Consider the following 17,965-nt stretch of genomic DNA (forward strand, 5'->3'; position numbering starts at 1 on the left):
AAAGGAGCAGCAACAGAAGGAGAAGATTTCCGGAGTTCGGGTGAGGCTTCCTGAGCGGAATTTCTGATATTACAGTCGAGATTTGCTCCATTTAATGAAGAATAGCCGAATATCGCAGCTCAGTGACCTGGGTTCGATCCTGACCTCTGCTGCTGTCTGTGTGGAGTTTGCATGCTCTCCCTGTGGCCATGACAGTTTCAGACACATCCTAAGGACATGCTGGATGAATGGTGAATTACAATTAACCCTGTGAAGGTGGAGGAGTTTGTATGTGAATCAGGTGGGAGTTAATGGGTCAATGGGGAGAATAGGTTTCAGGAAAACGTGACTGAATGGGGTTGATGGGAATGTTTCAGAGCTAGCATGGACATTATTGGACCAAATGGTCTCCTTAATGTCATCAGGAAATACACACAGTAATTTAGTAAATTAATCTTCACCTTTCATCCGACAGGAACAGTCACACAGCGTTCAGTCCCACATCACATCCCAGTTTGCTGAACTGCGCCAGATTATCACTGAGAAAGAGCAGAGCTTACTCAGGGATCTCAGGGAAGAAGAGAAGAGGATTCTCAACTCAATGGAGAAAAATTTTCTAGCTCTTCAAGAGAATATAAGGATTATTCTGGACGAAATCACTAAGTTAAAGGAACAGATGGATCAAAAATACGGTGTGATATTTCTCAAGGTGAGGGATTATATTTCAATTTGTTTCTGTCAAAGGGCACTAAATGAACAGCGGTATATTTGAAATAAACACAGCACAGCGGCCAATTCTAACAAATCAATTGCCGCTGCTGGTGACCTCACACAAGTTGTTATACCTGCATGATGCGCCCTCCCATCACTCCAATAATGAAATTTCAAAATGTCCAAGATACACTTTCAGTCCTTCATTAGCAAAATACAATCTTGAAGCGATGAAACTTCAGGGTAATTCATTGTAAAGTAAGTTGCAACACAGCGGTCAGGAACAGAATAACATCCGCCCGTCCCCGGATCAAAACAGCCCAGAGCAAAGTACAGATACGTAACTTTTTCCCTTCGCTTTTACCACGTCCCCACTCACGTGACGAGTTACCATAATAAACACGTAACACAGAATACAATGCAGACAGAAAACAGACGTGTTGCTCCTACACACAGCATTTACAAATGGCAGTAAACTGTTTCTCACCAGACAATTGATGCATCTATTCAGGGTTGTTGTTGTCCCATAGTAATAAGATTATTAAGGGATTGGACACGCTGGAGGCAGGAAGCATGTTCCTGCGGATGGGTGAGTCCAGAACTAGAGGTGACAGTTTAAGAATAAGGGGTAGGCCATTTAGAACAGTGATGCGGGAAAACTTTTTCACCCAGAGAGTGGTGGATATGTGGAATGCTCTGCCCCAGAAGGCAGTGGAGGCCAAGTCTCTGGATGCTTTCAAGAGAGAGTTAGATAGAGCTCTTATAGAGAGCGGAGTCAAGGGATATGGGGAGAGGGCAGGAACGGGGTACTGATTGTGTATGGTCAGCCATGATCACAGTGAATGGCTGTGCTGGCTAGAAGGGCCGAATGGCCTACTCCTGCACCTATTGTCTATTGTCCCAAAACTGGACTTCCACAACTTCTGTACATCCCAGAACAGAATGCAAATTTCTCTGAAATTATTTACTCTGATCACAACACAGAGCTGCTGACTGTGTCCTTAATTCTACATTGAATATCCTCTAAAACTCTCATTAACTCCCATTTCCAGTCACAGGCTGTGAGTGTGGCTGGTGCGGTTGGTGTGAGGGTCTCTTTGTCAATCAGTGAGAACAAAAAATTTGACCCACACATCAGACTTATCTTCTGTATCTGGTTTCCATCAGATTAGGGAAACTATTATTGTCTCTTTACTTTTACAGATAACATTCAAATGAACGTTCAATCGTTCAAAACATAACCAGACCATTCGGTCCATTTTCTCCTCTCAATTTCCCTGCTTCACAATCCTCCTGCCACTTGCTCACCACAACCAGCAACAGTGCCCTGAAATCTCTGGTCTCTCACGTGTTTATCCAGCCTCCCCATTACATTCAATCTCTGCTGTTCCATTTCAGCCACTCCTGTGGCACTGAGTTCCACATCCTTTTCACTAAATCTCTTGTGTAATTTGTTAAAATCCATCTGGAATTACATCTCCCCATAAGTCTCCCCATAAATAGAGGTACTTCCTCCACCCGCACACAATCGCATACATCACTGATCTTAAATTCCTCCATCCTATCACCCTGACGTCATATCCAGATGAAAATGCACAGCCTGTCCTGTCTTCCCTGTAAGTTTCATCCTCTCAGTAATGGTCTGGCATTCAGAAACTTTCCTTGTAAGTTACCCTGTGGTTCTGTATTGTCCGTGTGTGTGAGTGATTGCGGGAGTGGGAATTTTCAAAACCTTGTAATGATTTGGATGAAATTCAGGATGTGGACAGTAAGTCCAAGTCTAATCAGATTTGTGTTTTATTTATTTCAGGAGGAAGCTCGTCGGAACAGAAGGTATGACAGGCTCTTCACTGAAACCCTGAATGGATTTGTAAAATAGTTCAGAACAGCAATTTATAACCAGCAGTTTAATGTTTACAGGATTAATGACGATATCCAGGAATTGTCAGTGACAGATGAGACCCTACCGGTTAAAAAATTCGATCACCCCTATTTGTTGAACACAGTGCTGAGAGAAACGCTTGATGCTATTAATCGAGGTAAAACTTACAAAGATTCATTTATCCTTGTTTATTAAGCTCAGTTTAGTTTCAATTTGAGGCAAAGATTGTCTGTAATACTGGGCTGAAGGGGAACTGAAGTTTTATTTCACATCAACCCCACTGACTGGGAGGCATCACTGTCACATGGTTATCTGGAGATGTCAGACCCCTGAACACACCAGCACAGGGTCACAATACAACCAATACACGGGACTGTCAGATGAACCACTGTGTTCCAATCCCAGGCAAATGCACTAACACACCAGGACATGAGTCTGGATCTACTGGGGACAGGGATTCAGGTTCTTGGATCATTGTGATGTGTTCTGGTGGAGGAATGACCTGCTCAAAAGGGATGGGTCGCACGTCGACCCGAGCGAGAACAGTATTCTCACAGAGAGGTTTGATAGAGCTGTTGGGGAGGATCTGATCTAATTTGGTGGGGTGGGCTGCTAGGGAACTGGACTGAAGAGATAGGACTGATGGTAAAATGCAAAGATAGCGTGCAGTCAGACAGTCAGATAGGGCGGACAGATGCAAAGAGAAAATTGCGGACAGCAGGGTGAGTATCAGTGCATTAGGGATGCAGAATTAAAAAGGGTAGCAGATACAGTACACAAAGTGTTATATCTCAATGCATGGAGTATGAGAAATAAGGTGGATTATCTTGTTGCACTATTACCGATTGTCAGGTATGATGTTGTGGCCATCACGGAATCGTGGCTGAAGGATGGTTGTAGTTGGGATCTGAATGTCCAATGTTACACAATGTATCGGTGGTATAGGAAGGAAGGAAGGCTGATGGGGTGGTGTGGCTCTGCTGGTAAATCAGCAGCAAGATGTGACATAGGATTGAAGATGGTGAATCCTTGTGGGTTGAGGTAAGGAACTGCAAAAGTAAAAATGACACTGACAGCAGTCATATACAGGCCTCCCAACAGTCAGTGGGTTGTGGCCCACAGATTACAACTGGAAATAGAAAAGGCTGATGAAAAGGACAATGTTATGATAATCATGGGAGATTTCAACATGCAGGTCAATTGGGAAAATCAGGTTGGTAAAGGATCTCAAGAGAGTGAGTTTGTTGAATGCAATGTGATGGCTTTCTAGAGCAGTTTGTCGTTGAGCCTACTCGGGGAACAGCTCTACTGGATTGGATGTTATGTATTTAACCAGAGGTGAGTAGCTAAAAGAAACCTTAGGAGGCAGTGCTCACAACATGACTGAGTTCAACTTGAAGTCTGATAAGGAGACAGTAAAATCTGACATTGTAGTATTTCAGAGGAGTAAAAGAAATTACAGTGGTCTGAGAGAAGAGTTGGCCAAAGCAAATTGGAAGGAGATGCTGGCAGGGATGAGAACAGAGCAGAAATGGTGTCAGTTTCTGGGAAAATGAGGAAGGTGACGGATAGATTTATTCCAAAAATAAATAAATACTAAAATGGCAAAATAGTAAAACCGTGGCTGACAAGGGAAGACAAGTTAATGTAAAGACAAAAGAGAGGGCATACAACAAAGCAAAAATTAGTAGGAAGGCAGGGGATTGGGAAACTATTAAATACCTGCAGAGAGCAACTAAAAGGATGATTGGGAGGGGAAAAATAAACAAGAAATTGATTTGAATTGAATTGACTTTATTACTTGCATCCTTCATATACATGGGGATTAAAAATCTTTATGTTATATCTCCACCTAAATGTGCAATGTGCAAATGTATAGTAATTTATGATAAACAATATGTATAACATGCTGGTCAATATAACATAGAAATACAGATGTGTCAGCAGGAGTTAATCAGTCTGATGGCCTGGTTGAAGAAGCTGTCCCGGAGCCTGTTGCTCCTGGCTTTTAATCTGTGGTACCGTATCCCGGATAGTAGCAACTGGTACAGTTTGTGGTTGGGGTGACTCTGGTCTTCAAAGATCCTTTGGGCCCTTTTTACACACCTGTCTTTGCAAAACAAGTTAGCAAACAATATCAAATTGTTTTTCAAGTATTGTAAAAAAATAAAACAGAGATGAGAGTGGATATAGGACCGCTAGAAAATGAGGCTCGATATATAATAACACGGGATAAAGAGATGGCAGATAAACCAAATATTTTGCACCAGTCTTCACCGTGGAAGACTCTTGCACTGTGCCCGGTGTTGAAGAGTGCGAGGGATGAGAAGTGAGTGCAGTTACTGTTACAAGGGAGAAGGTGCTCAAAAAGCTGAAGTCACCCGGACCAGATGAACTGCACCCTAGTGTTCTGAAAGTGGTCGCAGTAGACATTGTGGAGGCATTTCAAATGATCTTTCAAAAATCATTGGACCCTGGCATGGTGCCAGAGGACTGGAAAATGGCAAATGTCACTTAGCCCTTTAAGTAAGGAGGAAGACAGCAGAAAGGAAATTATAGACAGTCAGCCTCACCTCTGTGGTTGGGAAAAAATTGGAGTCAATTGTTAAGTATGAGGTTATGGAATACTTGGTGACACTGGACAAGACAGGGCAAGTCAGCATGGCTTCGTTAAGGGAATATCCTGCCTGACAAACCTGTTGGGATTCTTTGAGGAGATTACAAGCAGGATAGATAAAGGGGATGCAGTGGATGTTGTATATTTGGAATCTCAGAAGGCTTTTGACAAGGAGCCACACATGAAGGTGGAAACCAGGTTAAGAGGCCATGTTATTACATAAAAGTTACAGGCATGGTTAGAACATTGGCTGATTGGCAGGAAACAGCGAATGAGAGTAAAGGGATCATTTTCTGGTTGGCTGCAAGTGACTCATGTTCCACAGGGGTCAGTGTTAGGACACCATCATTTTATGCTGTATGTCAAGATTTAGCTGATGGAATAGACCGTAAGATAAAGGAACAGAAGTAGATCATTCGGCCCATCGAGTGTGAAGAGTGCGAGGGGGAGAAGTGAGTGCAGTTGCTGTTACAAGGGAGAAGGTGCTCAAAAAGCTGAAAGACCTAAAGGTACATAAGTCACCCGGACCAGATGAACTGCACCCTAGTGTTCTGAAAGAGGTTGTGGTAGACATTGTGGAGGCATTTCAAATGATCTTCCAAAAATCATTGGACCCTGGCATGGTGCCAGAGGACTGGAAAATGGCAAATGTTACTTAGCAAATGAGGAGAATGGGAAGGAAAGTGGCAAATGATATACAATGTTGGAAAATGCATGGTCATGCACTTTGGTCGTAGAAATAATGTGCAGACTTTTTTTTCAAATGGGGAGAAAACCCAAAAAGCTGAGTTGAAAATGGACTAAGCAGTCATTCTGCAGAACACCCTAAAGGTTAACTTGCAGGTAGAGTCAGTGGTGAGGAAGGCAAATCCAATGTTAGCATTCAATTCAAGGGGTTTAGAAAAGTATTCAATTCAAGAGCAGGGATGTGATGCTGAGACTTGTGAAGCCCCAACTTGTGTATTGTGAACTTGGGCTCCTCGTCTAAGAAAAGATGTGCTGGCATTGCAGAAGGTTCATTTCATAAGGATGATTCCAGGAATGAAAGGGTTATCATACGAGGAACGTTTGATAGCTTTGTGTCTGTACTCGCTGGAATTTAGAAAGATGAGGGTGGGATCTCATTGAAACCTTTCGAAAGTTGAAAGTCCTAGACAGAGTAGATGTGGAAAGGATGTTTCCCCTGGCGGTGGAGTTTAGGACAAGAGGGCACAGCCTCAAGATAGAGGGGCGTCTATTTAAAACAGATACGAAGAAATTTCACACACACACACACACACACACACACACACACACACACACACACACACACACACACACACACACACACACACACACACACACACACACACACACACACACACACACACACGATATACTATCAGAGTGTGACACACGTCCACAGAAATAGACACAAATTCAGGTATCACGGAATCGTGGCTGAAGGATGGTTGTAGTTGGGATCTGAATGTCCAAGGTTACAGAATGTATCGGTGGTATAGGAAGGTCGGGTGAGGGGGTGGCGTGGCTCTGTTGGTAAATCAGTAGCAAGATGTGACATAGGATTGGGAGATGTTGAATCTTGTGGGTTGAGGTAAGGAACTGCAAAAGTAAAAATAACACTGACACCAGTCATATACAGGCCTCCCAACAGTCAGTGGGTTGAGGCCCACAGATTACAGCTGGAAATAGAAAAGGCTGATGAAAAGGATAATGTTATGATAATCATGGGAGATTTCAACATGCAGGTCAATTGGGAAAATCAGGTTGGTAAAGGATCTCAAGAGAGTGAGTTTGTTGAATGCAATGTGATGGCTTTCTAGAGCAGTTTGTCGTTGAGCCTACTCGGGGAACAGCTCTACTGGATTGGGTGTTATGTATTGAACCAGAGGTGAGTAGTTAAAAGAAACCTTAGGAAGCAGTGCTCACAACATGACTGAGTTCAACTTGAAATTTGATAAGGAGAAAGTAAAGTCTGACATTGTAGTATTTCAGAGAAGAGAAAAAAATGACAGTGGTCTGAGAGAGGAGTTGGCCAAAGCAAATTGGAAGGAGATGATGGTAGGGATGAGAGCAGAGCAGAAATAGTGTCAGTTTCTGGGAGAATGAGGAAGGTGACGGATAGATGTATTCCAAAAATAAATAAATACTCAAATGGCAAAATAGTAAAACCATGGCTGACAAAGGAAGACAAGTTAATGTCCTTACCCAGTCTGTCTGTTCTGTGTCACTGAGCTGCCCTTTGACGTGACGTCACATCAACACTTCACAGACAGACTCCGGGGTGAGATTCCTCAGGAGGATGATCTGGGAGGGTTTGACGGATGTTGAACTCACAGCCCACTTCATCAATCTGCAAGACTAAGATGTCTTCTTGAGCATGGCCCATTTGTGTGTGTTTGCTCCCCCCCCCCATCCCTCTAACCATTTCCCATCTGTGTACCTGCCCAAATTTATTTTAAAATATTTTATTTTTACCTGTTTCTACAGCATCTGAGGGCAAATTCCATTTACCAACCTCCCTCTCTATGAGAATGTTACCCGATAGACCCCTCAGAAAAATTTCCCGTCTCACTTTCAATCTGAGGCCTCTGGTTCTGTACTCCCATTTCTTGGAAAAAGAAACGTTATTTAAGCTCCTTATGAATTATTTACCTCGATAAGGGGTCATACCTGAACATCCGACACTACAGCTGAATAGCCCAAGCTTATACACTCTCTGCTTTTAACCCAAGACCCCAGTCCAGTCCTGGTAACATCCTCCTGAAGCCTCCTGTCCAGTGTAATTACATCCTCCCCATATTCGGGAACCGGAAATGCAGACAATACTCCAAGTGTGGTCTATCATCGACATCAAAGGCCTTGCTGAATTTCATGTGGACAGTGTGGAATAGGCTGATGAATACAGGACTGAAAGTGTTTTTTTAGACTGGGACAAGAGGGGCGGCGTGGGAGCTAAATTCTGAAGGAAGGCAGTTTTCTAAGAAATAAACTTTGCGTACAAGAACGGCGAGACTGCGCAGGACAGCGCGGAGAGTTTAAAAAGATGACCACCCTATACAGCGGGCAGCGGAGTGGGTGGCAGCAGAGTGTAGGGTTTTGGCTCAACGGCCTTAGGCGGTAACGGGAAGAGGCGAGAGCTAGGCACCGACTCTTTTTCTCCCCTTGGCAAATCGGCCTGGACGGACGGGGGATCAGGAGGGCACATTAGCTAACGGTTTAAAAAGTCCGTGTGCTTGGCGAAGTAAATGGGTGAGTAGACCTATCTTTCTTTGTTTCATTCCTGTAAAATTAGGTAGCATGTCTGCAGGGTTAGTGCTTTGTTCAGGGTGTCAGATGTAGGAATCCTGGGAGACCTCCAGCCTCCCTGATAGCCATATCTGCACCAGATGAACCGAGATTCAGCTCCTCGGAGACCGTGTTAGGGATCTGGAGCTGCAGCCTGATGACCTACTGCTTATTAGAGAAAATGAAGAGGTGATAGACAGGAGCTACAGGGAGGTAGTCATCCCTAGGCTACAGGGGTCAGAAAACTGGGTGACTGTCAGGAGAGGGAAGGGAAATGCCCGGATAGAGGAGAGCACCCCTGTGGCTGCCCCCCTCAGCAACTAGTATATCGTTTCGGATGCTGTTGAGGGGGATGACCTGACAGGGGACGGCCACGGTGACCGGGTCTCTGGCACTGAGCCTGGCGCTGTTGTGCAGGAGGGAAGGAGGGGAAGAGGAATGCGGTAGTCATAGATAGATAGATAGATAGATAGATAGATAGATAGATAGATAGATAGATAGATAGATATATAGATAGATACTTTATTCATCCCCATGGGGAAATTCAACTTTTTTTTCCAATGTCCCATACACTTGTTGTAGCAAAACTAATTACATACAATACTTAACTCAGTAAAAAATATGATATGCATCTAAATCACTATCTCAAAAAGCATTAATAATAGCTTTTAAAAAGCATAGGGGATTCCATAGTTAGGGGAACAGACAGGAGATTCTGTGAGCCTGGTAGAGATACCCGCATGGTGTGCTGCCTCCCAGGTGCCAGGGTACGGGATGTCTCGGATCGGGTCCAGAATATCCTGAAGGGAGAGGGCGAGCAGCCAGCTGTCTTGGTACATGTTGGTACCAATGACATAGAGAGGAAAAGGGAGGAGGTCCTGAAGAGAGATTTCCAGGAGTTAGGAATGAAGCTGAGAAGCAGGACCTCCAGGGTAATAATCTCAGGATTACTACCTATGCCACGTGCTAGCAAAGGCAAGAATATTAGGATCAGGCTGATGAACGCGTGGCTGAGAGACTGATGCAGGGGGCAGGGCTTCAGATTCTTGGATCATTGGGATCTCTTCTGGGGGAAGTATTACCTGTTCAAAAAGGACGGGTTACACCTGAACAATAGCGGGAATGTTTAATAGAGCTGTTAGGGAGGGTTTATACTAATTTGGCAGGGGGATGGTAAACCGGAATGATAGAGTGGAGGAGGGGGAAAACATAAATAAATCTAACATAGTGAGCAGTAAAGATGTCAGGAAGGACAGGCAGGTGATGAGGCAAATTTGCAGCCATTGGGATGAGTTGCAGTGCAATCAAAACAAAAATATCAAATCCTGGACTTAAGGTGTTATACTTAAATACACACAGCATAAGGAATAAGGTGGATGATCTTGTCGTACAGCTACAGATTGGCAGGTATAATTTTGTGGCCATCACTGAGACGTGGCTAAAGGATGCATGTCTCTGAGAGCTGAACGTCCAAGGATACACGGTGTATCGGAAGGATAGGCAGGTAGGCAGAGGGGGTGGCTTGGCTTTATTGGTAAGAAATGATATTAAATCATTAGAAAGAGGTGACCTAGTATCGGAAGGTGCAGAATCTTTCTGGGTTGAGCTAAGCATTCGCAGGGGTAAAAGGACCCAGATGGCAGTTATCTACAGGCCTCCTAACAGCTGCAGTGAGGTGAAATACAAATTACAACAGGAAATAGAAAAGGTTTGCCAGAAGAGCAGTGTTATGATAATTGTGGGGGATTTTAACATGCGAGTGGATTGGGAAAATCAGGTCGACACTGGATCTCAAGACAGAGAATTTGTAGAATGTCTACGAGATGGCTTTTCAGAACAGCTTGTTGTTGAGCCCACCGGGGATCAGAGGTACTGGATTGGATATTGTGCAATGACCCAGAGGTGATTAGAGAGATTGAGGTGAAGGAACCGTTAGGAGGCAGTGATCATAACATGATTGAGTTCACTGTGAAATTTGAGAAAGAGAAGCCGAAATCAGATGTGTATTTCAGTGGAGTAAAGGAAATTGCAGTGGCACGAGAGAGGAACTGGCCAAATTTGACTGGAAAGGGACACTAGCGGGAGGACGGCAGAGCAGCAGTGGCTGGAGTTTATGCGAGAAGTGAGGAAGGTGCAAGACAGATGTATTCTAAAAAAGAAGAAATTTTCTAATGGAAAAAGGATGGAACCGTGGCTGACAAGAGAATTCAAAGCCAAAGTAAAAGCAAAGGAGAGGGCCTTCAAGGAAACAAAAATTAGTGGGAAGACAGAGGAATGGGAAGTTTATAAAAGCTTACAAAAGGAAACTAAGAAGGCCGTTAAGAGGGAAAAGATGAACTATAAAATGAAGCTAGCAAATAATATCAAAGATGTTAAAAGTTTTTTCAAGTATATAAAGAATAAAAAATGGGTGAGAGTGGATATAGGACTGATAGATAATGATGCTGGAGAAATTATAATGGGAGATAAGGTGAGGAATGGCTGAGGAACTGAACGAGTATTTGCATCAGTCTTCACTGAGGAAGATATCAGCAGTATACCGGACACTCAAGGGTGTCAGGGAAGAGAAGCGTGCGCAGTCACAATTACGACAGAGAAAGTACTCAGGAAGCTGAATAGTCTGAGGGTAGATAAATCTCCAGGACCAGATGGAATGCGCCCTTGTGTTTTGAAGGAAGTAGCTGTGGAGATCGCGGAGGCATTAGCAATGATCTTTCAAAAGTCAATAGATTCTGGCAATGGTTCCGGAGAGTGGAAGATTGCAAATGTCACTCTGGTATTTAAGAAGGGGGCAAGGAAGCAAAAAGTGAATTATAGACCTGTTAGCTTGAGAAATGGTTGGGAAGTTTCTGGAGTCAAATGTCAAGGATGAGGTTACGGAGTACCTGGAGGCATATGACAAGATAGGCCAAACTCAGCATGGTTTCCTTAAAGGAAAATCCTGCCTGACAAACCCATTGAAATTTTTTGAGGTAATTACAAGTAGGCTAAACAAGGGAGATGTAGTGGATGTTGTGTATTTGGATTTTCAGAAGGCCTTTGACAAGGTGCCACACATGAGGCTGCTAAACAAGATAAGAGCCCATGGAGTTATGGGAAAGTTACATACGTAGATAGAACATTGGCTGATTGGCAGGAAAAGAGAGTGGGAATAAAGGATCCCATTCTGGTTGTCTGCCAGTTACCAGTGGTGTTCCACAGGGGTCCGTGTTGGGGCCGCTTCTTTTTACGTTGTATATCAACGATTTGGATTATGGAATAGATGGCTTTGTGGCTAGGTTTGCTGATGATACAAAGATAAGTGGAGGGGCCGGTAGTGCTGAGGAAACAGAGTGTTTGCAGAGAGACTTGGATAGATTAGGAGAATGGTCAAAGAAGTGGCAAATGAAATACAATGTTGAAAAGTGTATGGTAATGCACGTTGGTAGAATAAATAAACGGGCAGACTATTATTTAAATGGAGAGAGAATTCAAAAGGTCTGAGATGCAACGGGACTTGGGGGTGCTCGTTCGGGATACCCTTAAGGTTAACCTCCAGGTTGAGTCGGTGGTAAAGAAGGCGAATGCAATGTTGGCATTCATTTCTAGAGGAATAGAGTATAGGTGCAGGAATGTGATGTTGAGGGTCTATAAGGAACTGGTAAGACATCACTTGGAATACTGTGTGCAGTTTTGGGCTCCTTATTTAAGAAATGATGTTCTGACATTGGAGAGGGTTCAGAGAAGATTCACTAGAATGATTCAGGGAATGAGAGGGTTAACATATGAGAAACATTTGACCGCTCTTGGACTGTACTCCTTGGAGTTTAGAAGAATGAGGGGGAACCTCACAGAAGCATTTCGAATGTTAAAAGGCATGGACAGAGTGGATGTGGCAAAGTTGTTTCCCATGGTGGGGGAGTCTAGTACAAGAGAGCATGACTTAAGGATTGAAGGACGCCCATTCAGAACGGAGATGCGAAGAAATTTTTTTAGCCAGAGGGTGGTGAATCTGTGAATTTCTTGCGGCAGTGGAAGCCAAGTCATTGGGTGTATTTAAGACAGAGATTGATAGGTATGTGATTATGGTGAGAAGGTGGGGGAGTGGGACTAAATGGGAGAATGGATCAGCTCATGATAAAATGGCGGAGCAGACTCGATGGGCCGAACGGCCGGCTTCTGCTGCTTTGTCTTATGGTCTTACTTGAATGCACCAGTATACGTAATAAGGATCTTGTAGCACAGGTAGAGTTTGACAGGTACAAACTTAGGCAGGTATGACTTCGGTCGAAGGAATAAAGGCATAGACAATTCTGTAAACAGGGCGGAAACTCAAAAATCAGAGGTGCAAAGGGACATGGGTGTCCTTGTGCAGGATTCCCTGAAGGTGAACTTGCAGTTTGTGTCACTGGTAAGATTGGCAAACTCAATGTTTGCTTTCATTTCGAGAGGATTAGAATACAAGAGCAAGGATGTAATTCTGAGGTTTCATAAGGCATTGGTCAGACCACACTTGGAATATTGTGAGCAGCTTTGGTCCCTTCTATTGGAAAACATGTACTGGCATTGGAGGGGTTCTAGAAGATTCACAAGAATAATTCCAGGAATGAAAGAGTTAACATATGAGGAGTGTTTGATGGTTCTAGGCCTGTACTCACGCGAGTTTAGAAGAATAGCTGATTTATTATCCCCCTCAACCCTATTCTCCTGCCTCCTCCCCATAACTTTTGAGAATCTGACTAATCAAGAACTTTACTTATGAACTTCTGCTTTAAAAATCAAACAGGAGAAAATCTGCAGATGCTGATAATCCAAGCTGCACAGGTCCTGATGAAGGGTCTCGCCAGATCTTTCTGACTCCTGTCTGGAGAGAGTTGATGTTGGGAGGATGTGGGTGGGTCGAGTACGGTAAGCACAGCCTCCGACTATAGGGATGTCCATTTAGGACAGAGAAGAGGAGGAATTCCTTTATCCACAGGATAGTGAATCTGCCACAGGCAGCTGTGGAGGCCAAATAATTGAGTATATTTAAAGCAGAGTAACACACACAAATTGTTGGGGGAACAGCAGGCCGGGAAGTTTCTATGGAAAAGAGTAAACAGTCCACGGTTCAGACTGAAACACTTCATCAAGACCTGTGTTGCTTAAGGGTTCCTGCAAATTCATCCTCTGTCCTAATGAGGGGCTGCGGGTGATGGGGTTGTGGGAAAGGGGACAACATCATCCTCGTCTGCCATCTTTGCTGCCTCTAGCTTCTCATTACGTCGACACACACAGTTCACCAACACGCTTTCCACCCCTCCCCCTCCTGGTCCAATCTGCCATTCATCTCTCCCCTACTGGTTCCCATTATCACCTCCTTTACTGACTCAAACCATCACACTGCCCCACTTCACACTCACAAATGAATGTGAACATTGTATGACGGGCCTGTTCCTGTGCTGTACTGCTCTATGTTCTCTGTTCCCAGTTTCGGAGAATGAGAGGAGATCTCATGGAAACACAAAATTCTTTCAGGGGTCAACAGGCAGGAGTGAGGGAGGATGTTTCCCCTGTCCAGCGGAAAACCCTTGTGGAGACATCTGCTTTTGTCGAATCAAAGGTTCGTGTCGCCTGAGGCCCCCCCCCCCCCGATCCCCGGGGCCGCGCTGTCCGAGTCTCCCCCCGATCCCCGGGGCCGCGCTGTCCGAGTCTCCCCCCGATCCCCGGGGCCGCGCTGCCCGAGTCTCCCCCCGATCCCCGGGGCCGCGCTGCCCGAGTCTCCCCCCGATCCCCGGGGCCCCGCTGCCCGAGTCTCCCCCCGATCCCCGGGGCCGCGCTGTCCGAGTCTCCCCCCGATCCCCGGGGCCGCGCCGCCCGAGTCTCCCCCGATCCCCGGGGCCGCGCGGCCCGAGTCTCCCCCCCGATCCCCCGGGCCGCGCTGCCCGAGTCTCCCCCCCCCCCCGATCCCCGGGGCCGCGCTGCCCGAGTCTGCCCACCCCCCGATCCCCGGGGCCCCGCTGCCCGAGTCTCCCCCCGATCCCCGGGGCCGCGCTGTCCGAGTCTCCCCCCCGATCCCCGGGGCTCCGCTGCCCGAGTCTCCCCCCGATCCCCGGGGCCGCGCTGCCCGAGTCTCCCCCCGATCCCCGGGGCCGCGCTGCCCGAGTCTCCCCCCGATCCCCGGGGCCCCGCTGCCCGAGTCTCCCCCCGATCCCCGGGGACTCTCTAATTCTCTGCTTTTCCCCCCAGTCTCTGTCACCCTGGATGTGGAAACGGCGCATCCGCGGCTCGAGGTGTCTGAGGATCGGAAGAGTGTGAGATATACCGGGACCCGGAGGAATCTCCCTGACACCGGGAAGAGATTCACATTCTGGGAATGTGTGCTGGGATCGGAGGGATTCACATCGGGGAGACATTACTGGGAGTTGGAGGTGACGGGGATTCGGTTCTGGTGTCTGGGAGTCACCGCAGAGTCTGTGGAGAGGAAGGGACGGGTCAGTCTGAGACCGGAGACCGGATTCTGGGTCATCGGGCGGTATGGTGACGTGTTACATCGGGATTGTGACGTGTACGGTGATCTCACCTCCCCCGAGTCCCGTCTCGCTGCCGGTCCCATCCTCGGGAGGGTGGGAGTTTATCTCAGTTACGAGTCCGGGACAGTTTCATTTTACAACGCGGAGACCAAGTCCCATCTCCACACCTTCAGTGGGAATAAATTCACGGGGAAACTTTATCCTTTCTTCGCGACTTGGGATGAAAATCAATGGCTGAGAATTTGCTCCGGTTCCGCTCCGGGTCTGTAAACGGGTCGGGTCCCGGGACCGGCGTCAGGGGTAAAGTCCCTGTAAATATAAATGTGCGGAGAGTGCAGCTAAAGACGTGGCTAAGGAGATGGTGCAGGAGGGAGGGCTTCATGTTTCTGGCCAATTGGGCTTTGTTCTCGGGAAGGTGGGACGGGACGGGACGGTTTGCCCCTGAACTGGAGAGGGACTAACATTCTGGCGGGATTCAATCTAGATTTGCAGAGGGAGGGGAACCAGAGTGTTAGAGCAGATAATGAGGTGGAGGAGGATAAGGAACATATGAGGGCTGCATGTATAGAAAGAAATGGAAAAAAAAGCTTTATGCATGATATAAATATTCTCAGGTACATCTATTTCAATGCAACGAGTATTATAGGTAAAACAGATGAGTTTAGGGCGTGGGTTGACACGTGGGATAACGACATTGCTGCTATTAGTGAGACTTGGTGGCAGGAGGGGCAGAAGCTTAATGTTCCGGTAAAATTAGAGAAGGGCCAATTTTGTGGAAATGAAAAAGGATCGAGGTGGCGTGGATTGGGATAAGTTTTTTTTTCCTGACAAGGATGTGTTCAGTAAATTCAAAGGAGAATTTTGAGAGTGCAGAGTTTGCACGTTCCTGCCAGAATTAAAGGCAAAGTTAACAGGCATAGGGAACCTTGGTTTACAAGGGATATTGGCGATCTGCTTAAGAAAAAGGGAGAGGTGTATAGCAGGTAGAGGCAACAAAGAGCAAATGAGTTACTTGAAGAGTATAGAAAATGGAAGAAAATACTAAAGAAGGAAATCAGGAAGGAAAAAAGAAATGAGGTTGCTTTGGCAGATAATGTGAAGGTAAACCCGAAGGATTTCTACAGATATATTGAGAGTAAATGGATAGTAAGGGACAGAATTGCTCCCCTAGAAGATCAGAGTGGTCGTCTATGTGTGGAGCCTCACGAGATGGCGGAGATCTTAAACAGTTTTTTTGCATCGGTATTTACTCAGGAAACTGGCATAGTGTATATGGAAGGAAGGGAAACAAGCAGTAGTGTCATGGAACATTTGTAGATTAAAGAGGATGAGGTGCTTGCTGCCTTACAGCGAATAAAGGTAGATAAATCCCGAGGGCTTGACTTGATATTTTCTCGGATGTTGAGAGAGACTAGAGTAGAAATTGCAGGGGCCCTGACAAAAATATTTAAAATGTCCTCAGCCACGGGTGCAGTGCCGGAGGATTGGAGGGTAGCTCATGTTATTCCATTGTTTAAAAAAGGCTCCAATAGTAAACCAGGTAACTACAGGCCAGGGAGCCTGACATCAGTAGTAGGTAAATTATTGGAAGGTGTTCTGAGAGATCGAATATACAAGTATTTGGACAGCCAAGGGCTGATAAAGGATAGTCACTATGGCGTTGTGCGTGGTAGATCGTGTTTAACAAATCTTGTAGAGTTTTTCGAGGAGGTGACCAAGAAAGTAGATGAAGGAAAGGCTGTGGATGTTGTCTACATGAACTTTAGTAAGGCCTTTGACAAGGTCCCACATGAGGTTAGTTCAGAAGGCTCAGACACTAGGTATCCATAGAGAGGTTGGAAACTGGATTCGAAATTGGCTGTGTGGGAGAAGACAGACAGTGGTAGTAGATGATTGATTCTCAGACTGGAGGCCTGTGACTAGTGGTGTGCCTCAGGGATCTGTGCTGGGACCATTGTTGTTTGTTGTCTATATCAATGTTATAGACGTGGTCAATTGGATCAGCAATTTTGCTGATGACACCAAGATTGGAGGCGTTGTGGACAGCGAGGAAGGCTTTCAAAGCTTGCAGAGGGATCTGGACCAACTGGAAAAATGGGCCAGAAAATGACAGATGGAATTTAATGCAGACAAGCGTGAGGTGTTGCATCTTGGAAGGACAAACCAAGGTAGGACATACACAGTAAATTGTAGGGCACTGGGGAGTGCGGAGACACAAAGGGATCTGGGAGTTCAGGTACATAATTCCCTGAAAGTGGCGTCACAGGTAGACAGGGTTGTAAAGAAGGCCCTTGGCATCCTGGCATTCATAAATCAAAGTACTGAGTACAGGAGTTGGGATGTTATGCTGAGGTTGTATAAGGCATTGGTGAGGCCAAATTTGGAGTATTTTTTTTTTCAGTTCTGGTCCCCTAACTATAGGAAGGATATCAGAAAGATTCAAAAATTGCAGAGAAGATTTACCAGGATGTTGCCAGGTCTTCAGGAGTTGAGTTACAGGGAAAGATTGAACAGGTTAGGACTTTATTCCTTGAAGCGTAGAAGAATGAGTGGAGATTTGATAGAGGTTTACAAAATTGTGGGGGATATAGACAGTAAATGCGAGTAGGTTCTTTCCATTTAGATTAGGAACGATAAATATGAGAGGACATGATTTTAGGGTGAAAGGGGAAAGGTTTAGGGGGAACATTAGGGGGAACTTCTTCACTCAGAGAGTGGTGGGAATGTGGAACGAGCTGCCATCTGACGTGGTAAATGCGGGCTCACTCTTAAGTTTTAAGAATAAATTGGATAGATACATGGATGGGAGAGGTCTGGAGGGTTACGGACTGGGTGCAGGTCAATGGGACAAGCGGAGTAAAGTTTCCGCACAGACTAGAAGCGCCAAATGGCCTGTTTTCTGTGCTGTAGTGCTCTATGGTTCTATGGAGTGAAATAAACACGAGATGAGAATTATCGATCGATTAATTTTAACTCGTTCACCGCATCCGTCAACCG

At 45.6% G+C, this 17,965-nt stretch overlaps 1 long non-coding RNA gene across 1 annotated transcript; it reads left to right on the forward strand.

The window, feature by feature from the left end:
- The first annotated feature begins 2,614 nt into the window (after window positions 1-2,614).
- LOC140721922 (uncharacterized) lies at window positions 2,615-14,810 on the forward strand. Its single transcript, XR_012097502.1, has 3 exons — window positions 2,615-2,729; window positions 13,927-14,058; window positions 14,685-14,810. It is a non-coding gene; the product is annotated as an uncharacterized lncRNA (long non-coding RNA).
- The last annotated feature ends 3,155 nt before the right edge of the window (window positions 14,811-17,965 follow it).

This window comes from Hemitrygon akajei, unplaced genomic scaffold (assembly GCF_048418815.1).
Source record: "Hemitrygon akajei unplaced genomic scaffold, sHemAka1.3 Scf000064, whole genome shotgun sequence".
Taxonomy (NCBI): domain Eukaryota; kingdom Metazoa; phylum Chordata; class Chondrichthyes; order Myliobatiformes; family Dasyatidae; genus Hemitrygon; species Hemitrygon akajei.